The sequence below is a fragment of the Ceratotherium simum genome, chromosome 4, assembly GCF_057802395.1.
Source record: "Ceratotherium simum simum isolate JZ-2026a chromosome 4, ASM5780239v1, whole genome shotgun sequence".
In the NCBI taxonomy this organism is placed as follows: Eukaryota; Metazoa; Chordata; class Mammalia; order Perissodactyla; family Rhinocerotidae; genus Ceratotherium; species Ceratotherium simum.
In genome coordinates, this window is record NC_141903.1 from 80569105 (window position 1) to 80583164 (window position 14060).

The 14060-nt window shown below is 38.2% G+C and overlaps 1 long non-coding RNA gene across 6 annotated transcripts in view; it reads right to left on the minus strand.

Moving 5' to 3' along the window:
* The window catches only part of LOC147917348 (uncharacterized), a 63016-nt gene that overhangs the window by 23870 nt on the left and 25086 nt on the right, over window positions 1–14060 (minus strand). For 3 of the 6 annotated variants that reach the window (XR_015552028.1, XR_015552025.1, XR_015552026.1), the window contains exons 4-7: window positions 10517–10795; window positions 10040–10253; window positions 6838–7085; window positions 4727–4875 (exon numbers count right to left, since the gene is read on the minus strand). This is a non-coding gene — a long non-coding RNA (uncharacterized LOC147917348). The remainder of the gene's footprint in view (window positions 1–4726; window positions 4876–6837; window positions 7086–10039; window positions 10254–10516; window positions 10796–14060) is intronic. The other 3 variants (XR_015552030.1, XR_015552027.1, XR_015552029.1) reach the window with 2 other exon arrangements.

Consider the following 14060-nt stretch of genomic DNA (forward strand, 5'->3'; position numbering starts at 1 on the left):
GAAACAAGTCCCTCCCCTCAACATGTTTGCATTATAATCAAGGAGACAGAGAGGCAAAGCTTTTAAAGTGCATGAGTGCCATTTAAAACTAGGAAGTTAGATTACTTCCAAACTGCAGAGAAAGTATGTCAAGTGAGAAGAGATGACTCATCATGAAATCTGAAGCATACTAACTTTTAAAGGAGATGGTGGTTGGAGAAGAAGGACTCAAAACAGAAATTGAAAAGGAGCCTCTGGAGAGGTAAAAAGAAAATCAGAAAAGAGTGGTATCAGAGAAATCAAGAGAGGTGAGAGTTTCATAAAGGGAGCCAAGAGTCTCGAAGGCTAAGATAAGGGCCAGGAAACTCAGGACTGGAGGTATCCATTGGATGGAGGAATTAGGAGGTTATTAGTGATCTTGACAGGAGGAGATTCAGGCAATTGATGGGAGGCAGAAACATTTCGGTTTGAAGAGTAAATGGGAGGTGAAGAAGAGAGAATAAATGTCTCCTGCTCTTTTCATGAAGCTTGGCTATGCTGGGAAGGAGAGAAATAGAGGAATATAGAATTAAGAAAGTTCTTTAAATAAACATTGGATTAAGAAAGAACCAATAGACAGGATGTGCTTAAATGTAGGAAAGGATGTAGATAATTTATGGAAAAACATCCTCAAGGAATTCAAAGAATGTGGGATCTAGAGAGAGGGTGGGAGGAATTAGCCGGCAGTCAGGTTTCTCTCCCACTGAAACCTGAGAGAACACGGAGTTCCAGGATTTGAGTGTCTAGGAGAGTTGAGAGTATACCAACCCCATGGCCTATATTCCTCTATGAAGGGAGCCTAAGAGTCTTTGAGGACTTAGGTTTGAGATTTTCAAGAGAATGGTGAAGGCTTAAAATGCTATCTTGAGGACTTGGAGAGACAGTTGCTTAGAAGCCCATCAAAGGATTGCCAGAAGGTCTTGAGATCCTATCTGAAGTTGAGACCATGATATTGTTCTTGGCACCAGTTCCCATTACTGTGTGATTTTTCTCCAGAGTACCTAAGACTTTTTAGGTTCATGCGCTGAAGGGGGCCATAGTTAAATATATTGTTCTAGGGCTGAAGGCAGGTTGGTTGGGAGAAAAAAAGGGTAAGAGATTTGAGGGTATTAGCAAAACACGGTTTAAGTCAAGACCTCCTAGATATTTCCCCCTCAAAAACTCACACTGTCTTCTGTAGCTACAGCTAACTGGTGTGCTGAGACAGAGCTCTCCCTAGTCCTCCGAGGGCTGAGCATGGCCAGAACTGCCAGACCTCTCAGGCTTGTTATCTCCAGTGGCATAAGTAGCCTGGAGCATTTAAAATATTAAAATAAAATGCTAACTTTAATTAAAATAATAATGTTATCTTTCTCTATTATGTTATGCAAATGGCTGGGAAGCACTGGTTTAGGCAATTTATGAGCTCTATGCAGGTTAGGGATGGCAGTGATGCCTCCAGGAAGCTTTGACTTAGAGGAAATAGTTGTTTCCCTAAGGGAGAAACACAAGAGTGAGGGGAGTGACAGAGCTGTCAGGAAAGGCTGCTGTGGCTAGAGAGGAGAAGAGGAACAAAGATTTCCAAGACTTGGGTGTGGCTGCGCAAGTGTGAGGAGCTGAACTGGAGTGGAGGCATGGGGCAAGGATTGGAGTTTGGGTTAGATTGGAGTTTGGGTTAGATTTTCCCTGGAAATGTATAAAGTCACCTGAGATAATGACAGTCAAGATTACCAACACCTCTTTCTTTTTCCCCTCATGCTTTCCTTTTCTCCCTCTGTTCTGGTGTGACTTTGACTAGGGATTTTATTTTAAGGATGCATGCAGGCAGAAACCAGAAGATTATCAGCTACTAGGGCAGCTCTAGGGATCAGAGCGAATCTTTTTCCTTAGAACAAGTGGTTCTGTGGCTAAAAACGAGTTTGAAGGCCATGTATCAAAAGCAACAGATCAACTAAATACCCTTTGGGGAACTCTACATAAATTCCAGATCTTTCAGTTGAGATTCAAGCTGTTGCAAATTTTGTTATAAAAAAAATTTTTTTTTTAATTTAAATCTTTTTTTTCCCACCTCATTAACCACAGGGGCATAAATCTTATTTTAAGATCTGACTCTGCAGATCATCTTTGTTATAGATGATACTATTGACTTTTAATGTCTACAGATTTTAGATATGATTTTCCTGTGCGAAATAACTCATCAGCTAACCGGAATTTTTGATCATAAACCATCCTGAAATAATACTCCCTTTCATAGATGTCTGTTAAGACAATTGCAAGTCTACAGTGTGCTCAGTCAATGCTTTTAATATAGACGAGGCAGCCTGTGATTCTGTGATTGGTTATAGTTATAGTTTCTACTTTTGTGGTCTTTACTTTCCACTTCAGAGACATATTTAAGAGATGTTTGTATAGAAAAGTTTTTTGTTTCTTTGTTCTGTGTTCACTTTCAGGGAAGCCTCAGCTGGGAATTCAGTACTGTTCTTACACCATTAAGCCAGGAGAGAATTCTTTATTTCTCTCTTTTACTGTTCTGTTCTTTCATTTTCTTATCTTCTTTCCTTTCTTATTTTTTTTTTTCCTTTTCTCTCTTCTGTGGCAATTATAGCTAATTTCATTAAAGACTCTTTGGGAGAAATTGTGGTCTTTCTTAGATAGCAAAGGGCTAGGTGCTAGACTATGGCTAGTATTATTGAAAATGTTACAGCTATTACCTAAAAACATTATTTCAGAAAAATTCAGCATTTTAGAAAGGCTACATTCTGTAGTTCCAGCAGAAGCAATGTGGTATAATGTGTAACTAAATTGCCAGTAAAATAGAATTTTCAGATTATATAATTTTTCAGTGTATATGCAAATGTGTGGAGTCTTACTGCTTGCTGTTCCAACAAGCTGCAGTCATTCAAAATGAAATGTAATAGGCTTCTCTAAGGGATTTGTGAGAATGATTTTCAAATCTGTATTTGTGAAAGATGAACTGTTCAAATCTAAATATGGGAGAGATAACTTGGAAATCTGTTTATAGATGCTAGGGCTGAACTTCTATAACAGGAGGGAAATAAGATTAACTTATTCAGATTGTGCTCATATTTAAGATAAGGGGAAAAAAAGTGGTTTCTGCTATTAGATCTAGTGTTAAAGTGCAACCACAAGAAGAGAAATAGTTTCAGAATGCTCTGTGAAAGTAGCAAAAATGAAATGAAAATCTAAATGTGTGATGAAAAGTGAATTCTCTCTCAAGGGCAGAATTTCAAAGGGGACTTACCCTAAAATCTCTTTAGATGTTCAATCTGTAGGATGAACATTTAATCTTTTTTGCTCAGCTTTGAAATTGTACCCATTTACATCTGCCTTGTGCCATTTTAGAAAGGTCTATATGTTTGAGAAGGTGTCTGAGTCATTTCTCAAATTAATGCCAAAGGCAAGAGATGAGGTCGTTGAATTTATCTTACTGGGACAAAATCAGAAGGTTTGGAGGTTGTAATTTCAGAGAGACAGGGAAATGCATAAGCACCAACCAATTCCTGTATTTTGTTTACAGATTGTTTGAAAGAGATAATTTAGATTATGCTATCATTCTAGAGAACTTGAAATGACTGCCATGTATGTATTTTTAAATGACTTAATTCAGATTCTTATATATTTAGACTGTGAAAGATTCTCTCCCGTCTTGTTCAGAGGTGTGAATTTTCAGAACCCTTCCTAATAATCTTGTGATGTGCTTGGATTTTTCCCGAAGCATGAAGAAGGATGGAGCAAGAATGTCCAAAGAGGAGGAAAGGTGAGAATTAAAGTAGCACATTTCCATCAAGTAAATTAAATTGACACCTATGTGGAAACTATTCCTCATTATCCTTTCAAAACAGCCTAGCCTTGTCTCTGTTTTACAACATAGTGCCTCCTGGTTCCTTCTTGTCCTGGGAATGTTATATTTAGTGTAGAAAATTAAATAAACACGAATGCCTTTAAATTAACATTGGAGAGATATTTAAAAATTACTGTTTTTAAAGGTGGATATTTTTTCCTTACTAAAGTAAATAATGTTCATAAGCCAGAAGCGATTAAGCCAGATGTCTGTGTGATTTTTTTCTGAACTAATGGCACCCGACTAAGACCTATTTGTTTGAGACCTATTTTAACAAGCCACTTGTTATGTCATTTTTTCTAGGTTTTACTCACTATACCCAGAACCCTTCAATAGCTCTCTTCACTCTTGAAGTAAAATCATTTTACTCATTAATCTAATTCATTTATTTAGGTATTTGTGGATTGTGTAAATATTCAGAAATTTATTCACTGATCTATTCATTAAAATAAATCGAAAGAATATTGAACTCAAATAACGTGTAGTTCTGTGTGCTTGGGGTATTTGTTAACAGCTAGCTCGTGACTCTTCCTTTTGAATAGCTTGCAGTGCACCAGAAGGTATAATATGTGTTCAGAAATAACTACACTACAAGAAAGAAAATAGTATTTCAGGAGAAGAGGGGACAATTACTTAAGGTAGTTCAAAAGAAGATGAAATTAGCTACATACTGGTTTAGTATTTCATTCCCATTAATCTTTCTATCTTGTAACCAGGAATCATTTCAAATTGATTATTTCAGGAGAAAAAGATGTACAATTGGAACCCACTTAAAAGAGATTTTGTTTATCTAGCACTTTCTGAATAATTCTGGACCTCAGGCACCTTTATCTATTTCTAGGTATTGAAACCCGGGTATCTTCCTACCTTCTTTCAGAAGTCAGCTTCCTCTACTGTTACGGTGGAGGACGGGTGGAGATGACATTCAGTCCAGCCGTCTCTCTTCAGTCCTCTTTAGGGTCATGCATTTTTTCCCCAGATGCTCCTGGTAGTCTTCTCGAAGTTACCACACCAGGCTGGGAAAATTGACAAAATTTGTTTTATTGTACATATGGAACCATTTCAAAAGGGAATTATAAGGTAGGATAAGAAATATTTAAAAAATTCAATAATAGGACTTTCCCAAGAGGACCAGAGAGAAAGTACCTAAGTAATTTAGGCCCTTCCTAAGATGATCCCACGTGAGTTTCCCAAGTCCTAGTTGATTCCACTTCCATAGTCCTAGTTGATTTTACTTCCCTGAGATACTTGCCCTCTTTCTAGCATCTTATTCAGTTCTCTGTGATAATCTCCAATCACCTCTCTCATTATTTACCACCCCTTTTGCAGGAATGATCCCACTCTCTGTGTGGGATCATCTGCAAATGATCTCTTTGCAGAAATGACCAACTCATTTCTCCCTACATTCGTCCAGGCTGAGGTCTTCATCTGGAAAAGAGCTTCTAGGGTTCTTAGGGTGGTCAGAGACATAGTTGAAACCTAAGCCCTTACTGTTGTCCCTGGTTTTCTTACCCTTTGGATGATTGAACCAACGTAAACTGCAGATACATTTATTACACTATAACATACTAAGGGCAAACATATGCACCTCTCCCAAAGACAAATATTAATTTTCAGGAATAGCAAAGTCCAAAGCCATACTGAGAAATGAAATGTTTCCTTAATAAATGAGTCCTATTTTCCTTCCCATGGAGTTAGCTTATCAGTAAGCTTTTACTGAGTTACAAACCACACCAAAACTTAATGGCTTAAAACAGCAACTGTTTATTAAGCTTACGGTTCTGTGTTGGTGATTTGGACTGGAGTTATATGACCATTTTGCTCCTGATTGTAGCTGATTATGTCTCACTCTTGTATCTGCTGTCAGCTGGTAACTCAACTGGGCACAGTTCATGATGGCCTCATTCACATGTCAGGTGGTTGTCCCATTGTTAGCTGGGGTGACAGGACTGCCTGGGCTATGTGTCTCTCATCATCTAGGACATCTGCTCATGTCATCCACATACCTGCTCACATCATCTACATACCTGCTCACATCATGCAGCACACCTGCTCACATCATTCAGCACATCTGCTCACATCATGCAGCACACCTCCTCACATCATCCACACACCTGCTCACATCATCCACACACCTGCTCACATCATTCAACTGGCTTATTTAGTGGGGCTTATTCATGTGGCAGCTGAAGGGTTCCCAGAGCAACAAGAAGGCAAGTCCCAAAGTGCAAAGCACTTTCAACCCTCTGCTTGTGTCACATTTGCTAAAATACCATTGAGCAATGCAAGTCACATGACCAATTCAGATTCAAGGGGTAGAGAAATACATTCTACCTAGTGATGGGAGGATCAAGTTATGTGGCAAAGCTGTGGATGTGGGGAGGAAAGGAATTTGTTGCCATTTAAAAAATCCGTAAGACCTATTTTTGTGCACAGAGAAACTGGTTTTTCCTGCTTTGAGCCTACGAGAATAAGAAAGGAACATTACACAATGGCTGGCCCCTCTAGCCTAAGGAGGAGTCCACACTGACAGTTCTTTACTTCCCCACAAGTCTCCCTCTAACCATGAGGAAGGGACGAGGTTGGGGCAAAAAGAAGAGTTACCTAATTTTTCCCACCATCATTTGTATTGATATAGCCAATGCCAGAGACAGTAAAAATGTAAGACCAAAGAGAATAGTCTGACTTTTGTCACGCTGTAAACTATGGGGGTAGCGTACAGGAGAGTTGAAGTTACTGTTTAGCTATGTAAAACAACCACTTGATTGTTGTTGTTGCTGTTGCCCAATTTTTAACTTGTTTAAAAATATCTAGACAAGCCATAGATCTTTAGCCAAATAGATGCATCAATAATGTAGAAAGTTGATACAATTTGAAAGATTTCAAAACCCCTTGGCTTAAGAAGTTATCTCCTAAAATACCTATTAAAAGGCAAATGTGTTTCTAGAGAATGAGAACTGGAGAAATAAAATACTTACATAGGAGACAAACCTTTGATACAACGGAATCCAGTAGAGAAAAAATTTTATGAAGGAGGTAGAAAAATATAATGATCTGGGGCCGGCCCCGTGGCTTAGCGGTTAAGTGCTCGAGCTCCGCTACTGGCAGCCTGGGTTCGGATCCTGGGCGCGCACCGACTCACTGCTTCTCCAGCCATGCTGAGGCGACGTCCCACATACAGCAACTAGAAGGATGTGCAGCTATGACATACAACTATCTACTGGGGCTTTGGGGGAAAAAAAAAAGGAGGATGATTGGCAATAGAAGTTAGCTCAGAGCAGGTCTTCCTCAGCAAAAAAAGAGGAGGATTAGCATGGATGTTAGCTCAGGGCTGATCTTCCTCACAAAAAAAGAAAAGAAAAGAAAAGAAAAATATAATAATCAGTAACATTGGGCTGTTCTAGGAAGTCAGGAAGTAGCATGGGGGTGCTGGATACATATAGAGTTTTCAGAAAGGGATGGTGCTGAAAATGTACATCATTTACTTTATATTCTGCCTAACACCTGTGTGCTCTTGTGTGATCAAATCCTGCATGCACATTTTCTTCTAATTTGGTATTCAAGTCTCACCTTTCAAAAATAATTTGTGATGATAATAGAGTAAAAAACGTTGCCAAATTGCATCCAAATATGCAAGCTTCACTGATGAAAGGCAACATTTTTTACCAAGTTTTTTCTTTTATTTAGAGCATAGAATTTGCTGCATTTGTCTCTCACATATTTTTTTTTAAAAAAAGGAAAAATCCTTAGAAAAATTGATGCAACACACTCTTATTGACAAATAGTCCAATAAAACTTCTCAGTAAAAGCCATGGAAGGATGGCCAGAATCTGCACTATATGTATTTGTATTTCCCTCCACTCTTGTCATTATATTAAAAACTACAGAACATTTATTATGTGAGGACACAGTTAGAAAATAAATATGTTGAGCTAAGGAGGTTTGTGGCTAATATTCTTGCAGTTTTTAATCTACAGAGTCCACACAATATATCCCACAGATGTATAAACAACTAGATAACCAGAAGATTGAACACATGAAGTTGGGAAGTTACAAATGAATAACGAACTAAATGCATTTTATGGGGTTTTCAGTGAGAAAGTCACATCCTATGTGCATGTTTAGACCACCCGGGATGGGATCAAATGACCATCTTTCTGAAAGAGGGAAGGGTTTATAGAAGAGATGGTATTTCACAAGTTCTTTCTGTGAAAGAAAGGGGCGAGTTTGGTCATCTGACAGAACATCTAAGCTTGTTACTCTCCTGATATTGTTGGTAGTTTGAAAGCAGCCTTTCATTTTACTTTTTTTTTAGCATAAATTATTTTTCCAGTTTTATTGAGATACGATTGACATATAACTACGTATAAGTTTAAGGTATACAACATAATGATCTGCTATATGTATGTTTCGAAATGATTATCACAATAAGTTTAAATCTCTCATTTTAGTTTTGAATTCTTGATAGCTTTATATTGGCGTTAAATTGAAAATGGGTGTATAATTACTTAATTGGAAAATACATAAACAGTTATCACTGAAACTAATTTGGTGTGCCTTTTCTTCCTCTTCTGTCTACTTCAATACAAATATATACAGATCTCAGACTCTTTGCTTTCCATTTGTGACATTCTAAGTCAGAGAAGGCTCTTCTTACAGAAAATGTCCGGACCCCCCTGCCACTGAGGCGTTTCATGTTCTAGGATTTAGTTTCTTTGTACATCTGTAGGCAGCTCTTGCTTTTATCTTCTCAGCTAAATTAGTTTCTGCATGTTAAAAAAGGGGAAGTGGTGAACCACCCCCACGGAAGGCTTTATTTGGTTTTTAAAAGCGGGTTTGCTCCGATCCTGCTGTGGTTATTATAGGAGACAATTTTAGCACTTTGAGCTGTGTGTTTTCCAGAGGAAGTGTTTAAAGAAGAATTTAGCAAAACGTTGAAGGTTAACATTTCAGCTCTGCTAGCTGTTAAAGGTCAGGATATGTTTTGTGATTAAGTTTGAGAGAATTCTTGGGTAATCTGAGTGACAGGAATTAATAAGGAAATATAACAGTGCATGCATTTCCACACTTTCTTGTTCCTACAACTTACTATTCAATATATACTGAAAATCCTTTGCATTTCTTCTCCGACTGAATACTTTATTGGAAATAACTCAAAGGGCTTTCTCAAGTGTTAGTGAATGGTAATTTTATGTACAAACAATAGCACAGGGTTACAATGGTGAAAGTGGGCACTGCTAAACGTCTTGATCTTTCTTAAATTATGACTCTATATGGCTTGTATTTCCACATATGCAAAATTCGTTGACACAATACAATATTAGTGCTTGTTTAGGACACATGATTGGAATAATCTATTTGTTGGCACTATGATATAATAACTTGAAATTCCATACATGTTATAAAAAATCTAGATAAATTACCTGGTGCTTTGACAATGAAAGAGATATGAGTTAATCTAACACAAAGTTAGTTTCATAGTTTTTAATTGTGTTCTTGAAACCACTAATTTTGAATTTTGGATTCACTTTTGGTTTCTTCCCAAGGAATCGGTAGTTTTGATACTATGCAGAGAAATCATATATGAAACCACATCACTGCCTCAGTCCCTGGAACATGGCAGGGGCTCAGTTGGTGTTGTGGAATATACTACAGCTGAACAACTCAGAGCATGAGGGAAATAGTAAGGATCTATAAGGAAATATTAAATATCTATTAGGCCTAAAAATGTTACTCGAGAATAAAAGAGGAAATTGGAAAGAACCTAAAAGTGTCAGTGACTGACAATCCTTTCTCAAAGGTCATCCAAAGAGAACTAAGGGCTCATTACCACACATCTCATCTCCATTTCAGAACTATTGTTAATTGGGAAGAAGGGTATTTGACAATAGTCCTTTTCTAAGCAGTAGGAAGAAATTCTCCTATTAGTAATTATATAACACTTAACAAGCTCTTGCTATGGGCCAGACAATATGCTAAGTGACTTACACATAGTATCTTAACCAATCCTAACAACTGGATGAGGTAGAGAATAACGTTACCTCCACTTCACAGATGAGGCAATTCGAACATAGGGCAATTAAATACCTTTCTTGTCTGTGAAGTCATAAGTGGCGAAGCCAGGATTTGAGCCCAGGCACTTTCTAAGCTACACATTGTGATACACTCTACAATACTTACAAAGTGAGTTGATATGCTCTGGTAGAGAGCACATGGTTAGCAGCTGTTGTCGACTTGGAGATGCTGGCACTGAAGCTGCAGTCCATGCTGGCAGGGCTCGTCGTCGCCACTGAGGAAGCACGGGCTCATTCCCTTTGCTTTTTAACAGAATCTCATTTCTGTGCTGGTCTGTACAGTAGCTTAATTTTTGTTTTTCTTACTTTCCCCCAGAGAACTGTATAGATTAAAAAGCAGAATTTTACCTGCTTGTAGTTCATTTAAAAAGTTTCCAAATGTAAACTCAAACCAGCGGTATTTTTCAAGAAGTGTTTATTACAATTACTAGTTTTTTTTTTTTTTAAGTAGAATAGAGAGTGCTGACACAGTCTCCGTGCCTACAGAGAATAGGACCAGAGCAAACGCGTTATGAGTACACGGTGATGTTTACGTTAGAGAGCAGGAGAAACGGTAACGTCAGGCTGCCTCTGTTTTACTCACCATTTAGTAATCGTAAGCTCGTGTGTTGCAAACCTCCTTTTAAGGCAGGCTTTTTCCAACTGCTTGTTCTTGTCACTTAGTATCACTTTTACTTGTGTAGCGTCCCAGCCACGGGCCGCATTCCGACAGCTCAGCAGATTCCCGCCAGGGCTGGCTCTTCCTCAGCTCCTCCTCTCTCTAATCTCTCAACGCATAACTCAAGATTCAGCATCCTGCTTTCCACTTGTGACATTTTGATCCACTGCCCCCACTTCCTGTGGTATTCCTTTACTTTCAATGCTATCAGTGATAAAAATATCATTTACTCATTATCACAACTTTTCATTTATTTTTATTTGTGTTGGTGTCATACGACATTCTACCTTGCATTTTTGCCCAACTTCATTAAAAGCTCCTCAGAACTAGAATGTTTCTTCCTTTAATGCCAACTAAAGACAGTGTTGAGTGCCAGTAGTTATTGCTTTGAGTTATAGCAAATACAAAAAATAAATCAAAGTGCACTGCCCCCACTCAAGGCCCCAACCTCTCCACCTTTCTCAACCTCTCCATTTCTTTCCATGGTTTTCTAGTAGTATTCTATAGGCCTCCCTATTTATAAAGGATTGTTGGAGTTATATTTGATATGTTTGTGTTATTCTTTTATATCCCTTCTGTCAGGGACTTGGGCTTTCTCCTTTTTCACTGTTTCTCAATCACTCTTTCTTTTCCTTTTCAAGTATCCCACTATTGGGCAGATCCTTATGACAACGGGCCTGAATCATAGACCTTGCCTTATGGCTAATATGCATGAATTAACTCATCTTTCCCCAATTCCAACCTGCGCAGCTTCCTAAGACATCCCTTCCATTGTGTCCTCCCCAGTTACAGAAACTGTAATGTCCTCTTGACCTATCAATTTCAGGTTCTTCAGCCACATACACAAGTCTGGGACTATCTAATCTATATAGATTTATTTTTCATTACTTCTTGATATATGCAGTGGACTTTGCCCAGACTGATTTCATTTATTATCTCTCCAAATACACTATACTCACTCCAACTCTCTTCTTTGATTAAGTTGTTTCTGGGGATTGAGGATGTCTAGGCTACTATCCTTTGCTTAAACTCCAATTATATATTTCTATATCCTTCATGAAATATTAGCTAGACTTTTAATCCTATTAAAAAAAAAAAAGCAAACATACAATTATCTTTCCCAAATGCCCATGGCAAAGATATATATTCTGTAATGTAAGTTTTATTTGTTTGTAAATTATTCTGTTTCTTTGCTTTACTCCACATTTAGATTGTAATGTCCTTAATGTTTAGATTAGATGTAATTTCCTTATTGTTTAGAGATTATTAAGTGTTCAAGAAGCATTCTGGTTCAAAATTCCATCATAGTCCTCATTATCAACAAAGGCCTTCTGCATTTTGAGAATAGGAAAAAGTGGTCAACTTCCAAAGGCTTGGGTTTATCCTTGCTAAGTGACAAAGAGATCCTGAGCAGAATGCTGAGTCTTTAAGTTGTCTTCATTTTTTCTGTTTATAAAATAAATAGTACTGTTAGCAGCAACTTAAAATTTTTCTGTTCATATCAGAAAATACTTTGTAAGGTCAGATTCATATTATTTTAAAAAAGAGCTTCCACAAGTCATATGCTATGGTCACTGTAAGTTCAAAGGTAAGAAGTCCATTCCCTTTTTTCTTAGAGCACAGCTGGAGGCAATCAGTATACATCCAAGTGGCCAAGAGGACAGAATCTAACTTTAGCTCCCTCCTGATCACCTGTGCAGGCTGTTCTCACCAATGGGAGCCATTTGTCTCATGGCTGTTTCCTGCTCACTAGATTGCCTGGTTGATGGGCTTCGGGTGTGACTTTGCTCATTTCCTTTTTGTCACCTCACAAAGCCCTGGTTTGTTTGCTTTACCTAAGACCTCTGTGCTACCTAGCTAAGCCTAGCTTCCTGTCCAATGCTGTTCACTGCGTCTCCATGGTCCCGGCTCAGCTGGAAGAAAATCAACCGAGGGTCTGAAAGTCTATGAGTTTTTAATGACTTCCTCAAACTTCTTCTCACTTACCCTTTAGTGCTGACAACAGTCAGGTCAGAGGAGAAGGTAGTAGGGGTGACTCAAATATTTAGATTTTAGCACAAGAAAAATGCCCAGCTTTCTGCTAGCTGAAACTGCATGGGGTAGGGGAGGGAGTGGAAATTCTAGGGCAGAGCATTATTTTCTTTTGTGTGCACGTGTCTGGGTTTAATAATATTCCCCAGTACCTTATGTTAGTGAGGAACATTAAGAGTTTGACATCCCTTCGTAGTTGCACTTTAAGGAATCACTCCCACTTATTCTAAGGAGAAGTAGGAGGATTTTGGATCCTGAGTGAGCCAGAAATCCATATTTAGAAAGGATAGCAGTAAGCCCACAGTGAATATTAGAAATAGATGGAGCTTTAATAGTGAAAAATGAATAGCCTTTCTAGAGAAGCTATGGAGGACCTACTTCCCGTGTACACTGAATATAGATATTTCTTTCCCAACCAAGTGTGGACTCTGCAAGAGGGGTTTCTTTAGAAAGAGTTGGACTTGGTGGAGGATCATTCTACCAGGAGGGACTTTTCAGGTGTCTTCCTTACAATCACATCTCTGAAATGTGTGGATCCAAATTCAGGAGACATGGGTGAGGCCTGTAGATATGATGGAACAGGCTTAAACCATTGGGGAGTGAATAGTCAACCCTCTGAAAACAGTGCACACAACCCCAGGGCAAGCAAAAACCACTTGTGAGTAACCCATGTCTATGAATTCTCTGAGGTTTACTGTAGAACTTGGAATGAAAGCTTAAGAGAGTCCGTATCAATTTACGTGTAAATTGGTACAGCCACTATGGAAAACAGTATGGAGGTTCCTCAAAAAAATAAGTGTAACTACCATATGATCCAGCAATCTCACTTCTGGGTATATATCTGAAGAAGATGAAAATCACCATCTCGAAGAGATAACTGCATTCCTACGTTAATTGCAGCATTATTCACAACAGCCAAGACATAAAAACAACTTAAGTGTCTGTGGACAGTTGAAAGGATAAGAGAAAATGTGGGATATGCTAAGTGAAATAAGTCAGAAAGAGAAAGACAAATACTGTGTGATCTCATTTATAGGTAGAATCTAAAAACAGTGAATTCATAGAAACAGAGAGTAGAATGGTGGTTGCTAGGGGCTGAGGGGCTGAGGGGTGAGGAAAATGGGGTGATGTTAGTCAAAGAGTACAAGGTTTCAGTTATAAGATGAATACGTGCTGGGGATCTAACGTACGGTGTGGTGATGATAGTTAACGATACCGTATTGTATATTTCAAAGTTGCTATGAGAGTAGAGTTTTAATGTTCTCACCATAACAACAACAACAACAAAATGGTAATTACGTAAGGTAAAGGAAGTATTAACTAACCGTATTGTGGCAAACATTACACAATATGTACGTGTATCAAATCATCACATTGTACACCTTAAACTTACACAATGTAGTATGTCAATTACATCTCAATAAAGCTAGAAAGAAAA